The sequence below is a fragment of the Piliocolobus tephrosceles genome, chromosome 3 (assembly GCF_002776525.5).
Source record: "Piliocolobus tephrosceles isolate RC106 chromosome 3, ASM277652v3, whole genome shotgun sequence".
Classification (NCBI taxonomy): Eukaryota; Metazoa; Chordata; class Mammalia; order Primates; family Cercopithecidae; genus Piliocolobus; species Piliocolobus tephrosceles.
This window is the reverse complement of record NC_045436.1, coordinates 72,040,008-72,051,025: the sequence shown is the minus strand read 5'-3', so window position 1 is coordinate 72,051,025 and position 11,018 is coordinate 72,040,008.

Below are 11,018 nucleotides of genomic sequence, written 5' to 3'. Positions count from 1 at the left end.
GGAATAGAAGGAAGAAACACTTTGGAATTAAATGGTAACAACAAAATGCTATAGAAGTGTAAGTGGCTTACATATCAAACACTGCTTATGCAATTTTACCAGTATTAGTACTTCTAAACATAGTAGTAACGTGAACTTTAAATTAAACATATTAATACATAGAGATAAAAATTATATGAACCAATAATAATAATGTCTGAACTCTTTCTTCCTAGGGATTCAAAAATGAGCCTTTCTCAAGAAATTTTCAGTATACATGTGAATTTAAGACAAACACAGGCCAGGCACAGTGGCTCACATCCCAGCACTTTAGGAGTCTGAGGTGGGCAGATCACGAGGTCAGGAGTTTGAGACTAGCCTGACCAAGATGATGAAACCCCGTCTCTACTAAAAACACAAATATTTGCTGGGTGTGGTGACATGTTCCTATAATCCCAGCTGCTCAGGAGGCTGAGGCAGGATAATCGCTTGAACTTTGGAGGCAGAGGTTGCAGTGAACTGAGATCATGCCACTGCACTCCAGCCTGGGCAACAGAACAAGACTCTGTCTCAAAGAAAAAAAAAAAAAAAGACAAACACAAAAAAATGCTAAATAGTAATATGATTGATTCATAAAAATTGAATTCTAATAAATGTGAAGTACAATGTGCCTGTACATGATTCACCAGCAAAAGAAAGGGTCAGATGTTTATTAGCAACATGAGTTAAGACTGTTGCCTGAAGATTTGTAGTCAAGAAGAAATTGAAGTGTGTCAAGACAAAAAGGCAGTTTGATAGGTAGATATTGAAGGGATGTTGTTTCAGGAGCTTAGACAAATATTACCAAGAATGACTGTTAAAATGTTTAGAAAATCTGCCAAAGATCATGTGTATGATAATTTGGCCAGAGTTGAGAGTTCCAAAGATGAAGCTGTATGAACAATAGTCTAGGAAAGTAGTTTGCCATAAAACTGTATGGAGCATGAAATTCCAGGCTGAAGAGCAGTAATAAGACTGTTGGATAGTCTAGGAGTGAGAAACCAACTTGGGCTTACATCAGTGAATAATGGAAGGTAAAGGACTTAAAGAAATAGTGTTACAACTGCTCAAAATGGATGACCTGTAACTCACTGAATATATGAGTACATGGAGAAAGAGAAGTGAATGAAAATTACAAATATTTTGCCTGGCAACTGAGATATGAGGAATAGCAATAACTTCCACACTCTGTATAAGAAACAAAGCTAATAAAAACAGTAACAATGATAAATATTACTTTTTATAAGACCTTTGTTATAATAACATAATTACTCAATTGAATTAATAGATGTATGATATTCTTAAATTTAAGACAAGCACCTAGTATAACATTAAGTCTTCTACCACATAGAACAACATTTTAAGAATAGAAACTGTTAATAGTAATATAACTACAAATTATTGAGTATTTATTTTGTGTGCACTACTACGAGACACACTTATTTTGTATACCTCATTTCATTCTTACAAATATCTTGAGTTATTATTATTGCTATTTTTCAGATGTGAACTAAAGTGAAAATTTCATAGCTGAGTAAGAATTAACAATATAGTACTGAATTCCATAAAGATAATTCTTATATCTGTTTTGTTCATTTAGTACCTAGTTTAGTGTTTGTCATTTAATAAGTGCTCAACAATATGTGTCAAGAAAAAATAAATTAAAAAACTATGATTATGCTAGTAATGATAACAGCTGACACTGAGTGGTAAGTGCCATGTTTATAAGTGATTTACAGATATCTAGCATTATAAAACTGATTAATATATTGGATTAAAACAAAAATAGTCTGAAGTTTGTTAACGTGTTTATAGTGAATGCACAGAAAAACAACATTTTCAGGTAGTGTACCCTTGTGCTGGCACGTGTGTTCACTCACACACAGACTTAGGGAATATAGTGAGCTGCAACATTGACACAAGATCAGTTTTCTCTCATTTTGCTGCAAATAAGGGAAAACCCATGTATTAAGAAGAGGTTGATGAACATATTGCCTCCAAAGCTAAGTAAATAGAATACGCTTTATAATGTAATTCAAGGTTGTGAAGGAGACAGATGTTCCAAAGATTTCGAGTATCAGAACACTCAGTCTTATAGTCAATTTTTAGTGTAAGATGTCTGAATCTCAAAAATCTATTCAGTAATAAGGAAAGAATAAAACAGAAAACATAGCAAGCTGCCATCCAGAGTACAAGACGGCCGTGGTGTTTTTCCTCCTCCTTCCTATTCAACAGTTGAGGATAGGGAGTGAAGAGAGCAACTTAGGAGATAACGATCAGAGAAATAATAACTTTGATTCCTCAGACAAAATTCTCCATCACTTAGTAGTGATATATACACACATTCTATTGACCAAAGACAAGGGTTTTAGTACCTGAATTACATTTATAAATATGCTACAAGTTCTGCTGTAAATTTAGCTTCTATTTCATTAATTTGGGATTTTTACCTCAGGAAAATTTTTAGAATATCCATATGACTATGGGTATTTGAATTTTTCTTTGATAGTTTGAGGCCAAATGGGGAACAAATGGGAAACTTTGTCAGTCAAAGCAGTCTTACTCACATAGTTTGAAGCAATTGCATTCAAAATCAAAAGGCATGCAGTTAGATTTACTCAAAGAGGGATGGAAGTTAAGAAAGCCAGGGATAACAATGACAGGACTGTTAGAACCTAGTCAGGATAGCTTGCCATACTTGAAGAATTCTGTCCATCACTCACAAAAGTCTCCTTGAATCCCTGCATAACTACAGTGGGATTGAATGTTGAACATGAAGGGAAATCTATACTCAACATATGAAGTATCTCAACCACAATAAAATTAATAAACTCAGTGAAGTAAATAAGCCATTAGTTAGAATTGGTCAAAATAGGTTTGTTGTCAATTGAGTATTTTGACTATTTGGGTCAGAACAGACAAAAAATTTGACATGACAAAAAATGAAAACAGAGTTATATATTAACATAGTGGATATTTATTAGAATTAATTAAAGTTCAGAGCAAAATAATTATTTGAATTTGGTCATTAAGTAAAACAAAAAACCAGTGATCTAAAAATGTCCACTTAAAAAAATACTGAAAAAGGTACATAATCATCAAAGTTCCATTTATTTATATGTAGAGTAAAAATACTGTATATTTCATTTGTTTGAATGGAATTTCAAAGATATAAAAAATTGTCAGAAGTGATGGTTCATGCTTGTAATCCCAACAATTTGGGAGGCTGAGGTGGGTGGATCACCTGAAGTCAGGAATTTGAGACCAACCTGGCCAACATGGTGAAACCTGTCTCCACTAAAAATACAAAAATTAGCCAGGCATGGTGACACTCTCCTGTAATTCCAGCTACTCGGGAGACTGAGGCAGGAGAAGCTCTTGAACCTGGGAGGTGAAGGTTGCAGTGAGCCAAGATTGCGCCACTGCACTCCAGCCTGGCAACAGAGTGAGACTCCGTCTCAAAACAATAGATAAATATAATAAAAATAAAAGGTAGGAAAAACAATTTGTTGGAAATTTAAAATCTTCACTGAAAAAAATATTTAATCTCTGCTATTGTGGTATCATAAAACTATTAAATATATCTTCTACCATGGCCTCATTTCGATTATGATACAGCCTTTCAGTTTTAGATGAGTCATTCATAATTTTAAAGGTAGCTTATTATAATTTAAAAAGGGACAGAATAAGAAACCAATTAGGTAAAATTAGAAAACAAAATAAGTGAAAATAAATATGAGAAAAACAAGATACAGTATAATACTAGAAACATTATATATTATCAAATAAAAATAGGTTTTAAATTGTAGTTCAGATACACCTATATATATGCAGTTTTGGAAAAAAGTATGTATAGGCAACAATGAAACAAGGAGAAAAGATAATGGGATTCAAAAGAAGAACCAGCATTGCGATATTTTTATAATTTTATATGAAATTATTTACATCATGGTAAATTTTATCACTTTATTGACAATCAGATTATATGAACTAATGATTAGTTTAAACTGGAAACTTGAGATACATTGTGATGTCAGGAAACCACATATGATAAGAAAAAAATATAAAGACACCCTTTGTAATTTGTAGAGCTCTCCATGTTTTTATTTTTCCTTTATTTTCATGTAAAATTATTCCTGAAATATTTCTGTACATCACAGGAAGAATTGTGCCTTTTCCTTGTTACAAAACTGATCAAAAACTTTGGGCTTCCTGGACTGCCATGGAGAATGGGATGGAATGAGGATTAGAATTCAGTAGAGGATTTTTAAAACCCAAAGAATAGAAAATGTTCCCATTTAATCAGGCTTAGGTTTTTAATGGATTTGGGGATAAGAACGCAAACGCTTTTGTTTGCTGTTCCATGTCTTTAAATAGTCTAGTGGGAGGAAATCATCAAAGTGTATTCTGTAAATGTGGAATTAACAAGGCAAAACTAAAGACACTTAGGTTTGCATCATAAATTGTGGCTATTGACTAAATTGCCTAGAGAAAGTTCTAATATGCCTTTCTGGTTATCTGATGAGTTAACCTTTTCCATTTCCCAATTGGAAAATATTGGCTCAGCTTTGTCAACATATCTAGTGCCAATCACGAGGAGGTGTTAGCTTATTTCCATAAAATCTAATATTTTGACAGAAACTATTCTCATGTATACAAAAATTTAGAATCTCATGTGAATGGCATTTTAATTTAAAAGAAATCTGTTTGAGTATTTATGTCAACTTTGTCTACATAAAAGTCTACTTTTCCATGTAGAAATAAAGTGATTATGGAAAATTATACTACTTTGGAGATGTAAGAAATTGGTTTTTGAAAGAATACTTAAAAGCAGATTTTCTTCATAAGATGTCACTTTTTAAAAAGCATCAAAGCCTTAATCTTTCCTTATTTTATTGAAATAACAGTGGTTAGTAGCATTTCACTGAGTTTTGTACAATTTCTATATGTATGTAATTCCACAGCTTTTTATTGCATGCACTTAACTTTTATGTTCCGGAATGACTTAACCATGATTATTGTAAATATCAGAAGTTGAGTATCAACTGGTATTTAGATTTATAATCTAATTTATATTACAATAAGATTGCCTGTTATTTGGCTAAAAGAAAATCTTTTACGTTTTGCATTTGAATTAGTATTTGACGAATGGGAAAAGCATTTATATTCTTACCTGTCTGTAAGTTTAATCGAAAAAGCTAATTTGTTTATTTATACTTATGTATTAAGTTCTGTATCCTGGATGAAGGAGTTTCACATATTAAAGTCAAAAATAACGTGATATAAATTTTAGGCAAATGAATGATTGAAATTGAAATTGAAGAATATGTTTATTTTCTTGTGTCTATCTTTTTTTTTTTTTTTTTGGACGGAGTCTCTCTCTGTCGCCCAGGCTGGAGTGCAGTGGCGCGATCTCGGCTCACTGCAAGCTCCGCTTCCCAGGTTCCCAGCATTCTCCTGCCTCAGCCTCCTGAGTAGCTGGGACTACAGGCGCCCGCCACTGCGCCCACGTAATTTTTTGTATTTTTAGTACAGACAGGGTTTCACTGTGGTCTCGATCTCCTGACCTTGTGATCCGCCTGCCTCGGCCTCCCAAAGTGCTGGGATTACAGGCGTGAGCCACCGTTCCCGGCCTCTTGTGTCTATCTTAAGAGCAAAAAGCCCTTGATTTCATTTGCTAAGTGAGATCACGTGATTTCTGAGATAAAATAAGGAATTTGTTTTATAAACTTTGGGTTAAAACCTCTAGAAATAGGATATGATTTTGTACATTAAGATGTGATATGGCTGAGGTGCCTCTGATCTTGCATAATTAAAACATTTTACTTATAAATTGTCTTAGGGTTTATTAGTGTATATTATGCTAAACAAATTTCACAACAAAATTTACTAACCTGAATTCAGGAAAGCGCTTTTTTATTTTCTATAATATCTTAATTTTTTCTATTTGTCTTGGAATGAGAATCAAGTTTGTGGAATCAGAGCAAACAACTTGAATGTTCATATTCATCCCAAAACAGAAAATAAAGACTTATTCCTGCTTTATTATGTGTCCATTAGACACAGCTGACTCTAATTAGAACAATGCTGGAGAAACACATTCTTTACTGTTCTTCAACTTTTCTACTTCACAATCTATGTAGCTCAGCACGCCTCTATTGGTATTACCAGCCTCATGAAGTTTAAGTTTCTAATATCATAGCTTATTTTAAATAGAATACAAGGATTGCTACTTTCTATTACATTCAATGAGCCATTTAGCTATCATTAATAAATTATATCCAAGTGTACATTTTACTAGATAACCTTGAACCTTTATTTCTCATATGTCTTCAATATTGATATTTTGTAATTTCCATATATATATGGAAATATATATACATGGTTTTTGCAGTGCCTCTTATTTTTGAAATTTCAGCCCTCTTCTCATTAAATCTACAAAAGAAATTAGTATTTCCCAAACTGTGATCCAAGGATATTGGTTTATATAAGACTTTGATAATTTTTAGCAAAATAAGAAAAAAGATTTTCTAAGACTAAATTCATTTAACTTATTTTTAGCATTATATTTCTTCTATAAAAAAGTGTTCATAATACATATAAATATAGCAAACTTTTTTCCTAATTTAGTAATTTTGGGAAAATAAAATGCTGGCAATTCTATATAGGACTAGCAACAATTCCTTTCTTGCTTCCTTTTCCTCTTCTTCCTCCAGGAACAACTATTGGGCTAATAAAGTTTTTCAGGTTTTATTTTTTTAAAAAAGATTGTTGACTGAAAATGAGGCTGCCTTAATGGTCTTGAGATGAGTGGAAAGGTCTGACAAAGACAGATCAAAAATGTTGATGATATTGGAATCATTCCCTTGAAGCAGATCTGGGAGATTTTACCTGAGTGCCCTGAAAGCCTAGCCGACTGGTTTTCCATAGAGAGGGAGTTGTGGGAAAGGTGAGAAATTCTAGCAGGGACCTGTAACTTGGCAGGAAGTTATAAATATTTGGGAGGGAGAAAGTATAGCGAAGGCCTCTGCTTGAGTCTAAGAAAGATTTGCAGAGGAGTGGATTTGTCTAGTGACCAGGTACTTCAAGTCTCCTAAAGCATATTTTCTTAGAGTCCGAGAAGCCTCCTGAGAAAGAATTCAAACCTTATCCACTGCATATAGTAAAATTTGTTGGAACAATTGTCATAATTTAAGTGGACTGTTAAAGCACATTTTCCAAATGATTGGAAAGTTTTGGTTACTATTTTCTATATTGTGTCTTGAGCATTGTGGAAATAAAACCAAATTTGTAAAAGTTTTTCCTCTTTTAATTTGTTGATTTTTTTTCTGCAGATTTCAATTCTCTTAAATGTTGTACTGGAAAATCTAATGTATTCTTTGTGGCATACAAGTCTTAGTGAATATTTGTTAATCTATTTTTTAATTATACATATGTGTAGACCTCATTCAATAATTGAATGATATAACCTTCAATCCTAATTTGCTGGGTACACACTCTATGATTAAGGGCCAATCACAGAGCTTCCTGAATTTCTGTTTCTCTCTGTTGTGAAATGTGATTTTAACAGTAAATACTGCATAGGGTTCTTTTCCCCGCAGCTTTATTGAGACATAATTGACATATAAAATTATACATATTTAAGGTATACAATGTGATATTTTGATATACCTATACACTGTGAAATGATTTCCACAATAAAGCAAATTAATATATCCATCACTTCACAGTTACATTTTGTGTGTGTGTATGTGTGTGTATGTGGTAAGACGTTTAAGATCTACTCTCTTGCAAATTACAAGTGTACAATACTGTATCATTGACGATAATCACCATGCAGTATACAAGATCTTCGGAAAGTATTCATCCTACATAACTGAAACCTTAAATGGTGAGTTGTAAGTTAAAGGGTACACAGTTTTAACTATGCATAGAGTTGTAATGGGGGTTATGTGAGTTCATTCTCATGAGGTTCTTACTTCAGTCTGTGGCACAAGAAAAAGAGTCAATTCAAGTTATTTATTTATTTTTTTCCAACAATTCTGACATTTAGCATTGTGGAAAAATCTGAACTTATCATGAATTGTGCACTTTTGTAGTGTCTGGTCTGGTCATGCTTCTGTAACAAAATACCTGGGACTGGGTAATTTCTAAAGAACAGAAACTTATTTCTTAGAGTTCTGGAAACTGGGAAGTCCAAGATCACTGTACTGGCAGGTTCAATTATGAGGGCTGCATCCTCCAGAGGAGAGAAATGCTGTGTCTTCATATGTCAGAAGGTCAAAGGGCAAGAGATCTGAACACTGCATAAAACTTCTTTTTATAAGGGCCTTAATCCCATTCATGAGGGAGCAGCCTAATCATCTCTTAAAGGCCCCATCTCCTAACACTGTCACATTGACCATCAAGTTTCAACATCTGAATTTTGGATGGAACACATTCAACCATATGAGGTGGGTAACCTGTCATTTTTTTTTTTTTTTTTTTTTTGCTAGTATGCTTATGGAACCTGCATTTCATTCAACATTATTTTCAACATTATTTCTATCTTGAAAATAATGTTGTCTTATTGATAAATACTATGCTTTTTTTTGGTTGTAAGCTCTGATTGCTTTCAAGTTAAGAACGTTTGCTTAACAATATGCTTATACTTCTGTTCTGAGACTCTAGCTTCTTTATCAAAATCTCTATATTATTTCATCTGCAGCACTACTTTTCCACATTTATGGTCCTTAATCGATATTTTTATCTTCTTTCATTCTTCAGTAGAATTTATATGCTTCCAAAATGTGATAAGAATGCATTTTTCTACTCCATTACAAGATTTTTCCCCCGTTTTAGTAATCCGATTTCTTTCTAAGCAGCATTTCAGCTATTATTACCTGAAGGTAACAATAGCACTTACTGGTAAGGGGTAAGTGCTTTTAGGGAAGAAGGCATATTTGACATAGGGAGGGTTCCTATTAGACAGATGTAAAGGCCTTCCCAGAAAAAGAATGTCTGGGGTTGAAAATAAGTTTCTTGGCATGTTGGTCTCTGTACTTTTCTATCTTCTTTAGAATGGTATATAAAATTTTACATTTGTATTAATGGAATAATACAATTGATCCCCTCACTCCATCTTTATTGCCTCCCCGATATGTTTTTTCTTTTTTGGTAACTTTTTCCATTTCATTCAGCACTATCTCATTATTACATTAGATATTGGAAGAACAAATACTATCTAGAAAGACAAAATATATAAAATAGGATGAGTTCCCATAACATGGGAAGGGGAAGCTCTTCAGACACTGGAAAGAAGTGTCAAGGAATAAAACAGGGATATTACACATTGAAAAGGACGGCTTTTGAGTTTCAGACCCCAAAAGGCAGCAAGACTAAGGAGTAGTGGTTGTCTTGAAAGAAAAAAATAGGCAGAGGAAGTTCAAACCTTGGTCCAATAGAGCAGCGAAATGTGAAATATACTCCTGGCTCCCTACAACCTGCCTATAGAAGACAGGGGATCCAGGTATACAGGATGTCTCAAGGGTCCACCAGTTTACAGGCAGTGGAGAATAACAGAAAGCTGACTGATGAGCTCCCATGGAGACTTATTTTGATGACGGGAAGGTTTGCCATATACTGAGTGCTACAGTACTGACTGCTCCTGTTAAGGATTGGGCTATCACCTTAAATCCCATCAAATCAGCAATGAGAATACAGCAGACACAATAGATGTTTCCAAGCAGTTGACTGACAGCCCCTGTTAGGTAAGCTGGACTGAGGGGCAAAGTGATGTCCTCACAGAAAAGTCACAAACCTCGCTGGCTAGTATCTGTGGTTCTGTAGTAGAGGCACTTCTCAAGGTGAAGAGGAGGTGGGAGTTGGCTTAGTCCCCAAGCCTTTTTAAATATACATACCAAATTATTAACACCAAAATGAGACATTGTTTTTGTTTTAATTTTAGAAGTGGGATAGCAGAAAAACCCAAAGGGATCAACTGCTCTTAGCACGAAACTAAGTGTCTAAGAAGAATGCTGAATTTATCTGTAGGAAAAAGTTCATGCTAACAGTAACGGAAATCTTAATTGCCAGAGATGACCAAAAATAAGAGACAGAACAGTGAGAGAAGGAGATGAGAGTTCTAAACAATTTGATTTCCATTTAACTGAGAGTGTTAATGAAACTAGGGGAGGTGACAACTGCTTTGACTCTACATTTGTGTAGAAACATGAGTTTACATGTACAATTTAACTCAAATTGAACAAACAGTATTAACAGTTTATGAAAGTCAGGGTTAAGCATAATTTAATCATAATGCTTCTTCCCTGTTATTTGACTAAAATGAGTTTTAACTTTAAGTACATGATTGTAATCCCCAAACTCAAAATGTTAAATAGGCTTCTTTTAAAAAGAAAAATTCAAGTAATTATTGGCAGCAGCAGAAATGACAACTGGCAAATATACTACTCAACTGGTATCATTTCTTTACCTGTTCACCTGCTCACTATAACAACATGCTACCATATACTATGTGAGGATTAATGAGCAAATCACAAAAACCACTTCAGCACCATCTTTTTTCCCCACAGTTATATGAAAGTATTTGTTTCCAAATTACCTTAAATTGCATTCTAGCTTTAATTTTCCAACAATTATAGGACTTTTGAGTAGAAGTAGAAAACTCTTCAGATAATTTAAGGTAGAGATAAGAATTTCATGTGATTTCAAAATTAATTTTTATTCTACAATCTTTGAAGTTCCCTCAAACATATTGTGTTTAAAAGAAGACAAAGCCTTACTCCCTTAGGGGTTCCTACGAGACTAGTCACAATTTTCACTTCAATTTTTACTCATAATATCACAATAAAGTGCTTTTTTTTGGAGTATGACCTTTGAAATCTCAACTAAAAACTGGGGCAGAGGGTAGTGTAATCAAAAGAAATGAAAGTTAACCTAAAAGTGTAACTTTCAAAAATATTTAGCTTAGGATCAACTGTGGGTGAGGATTTAAAAAAATC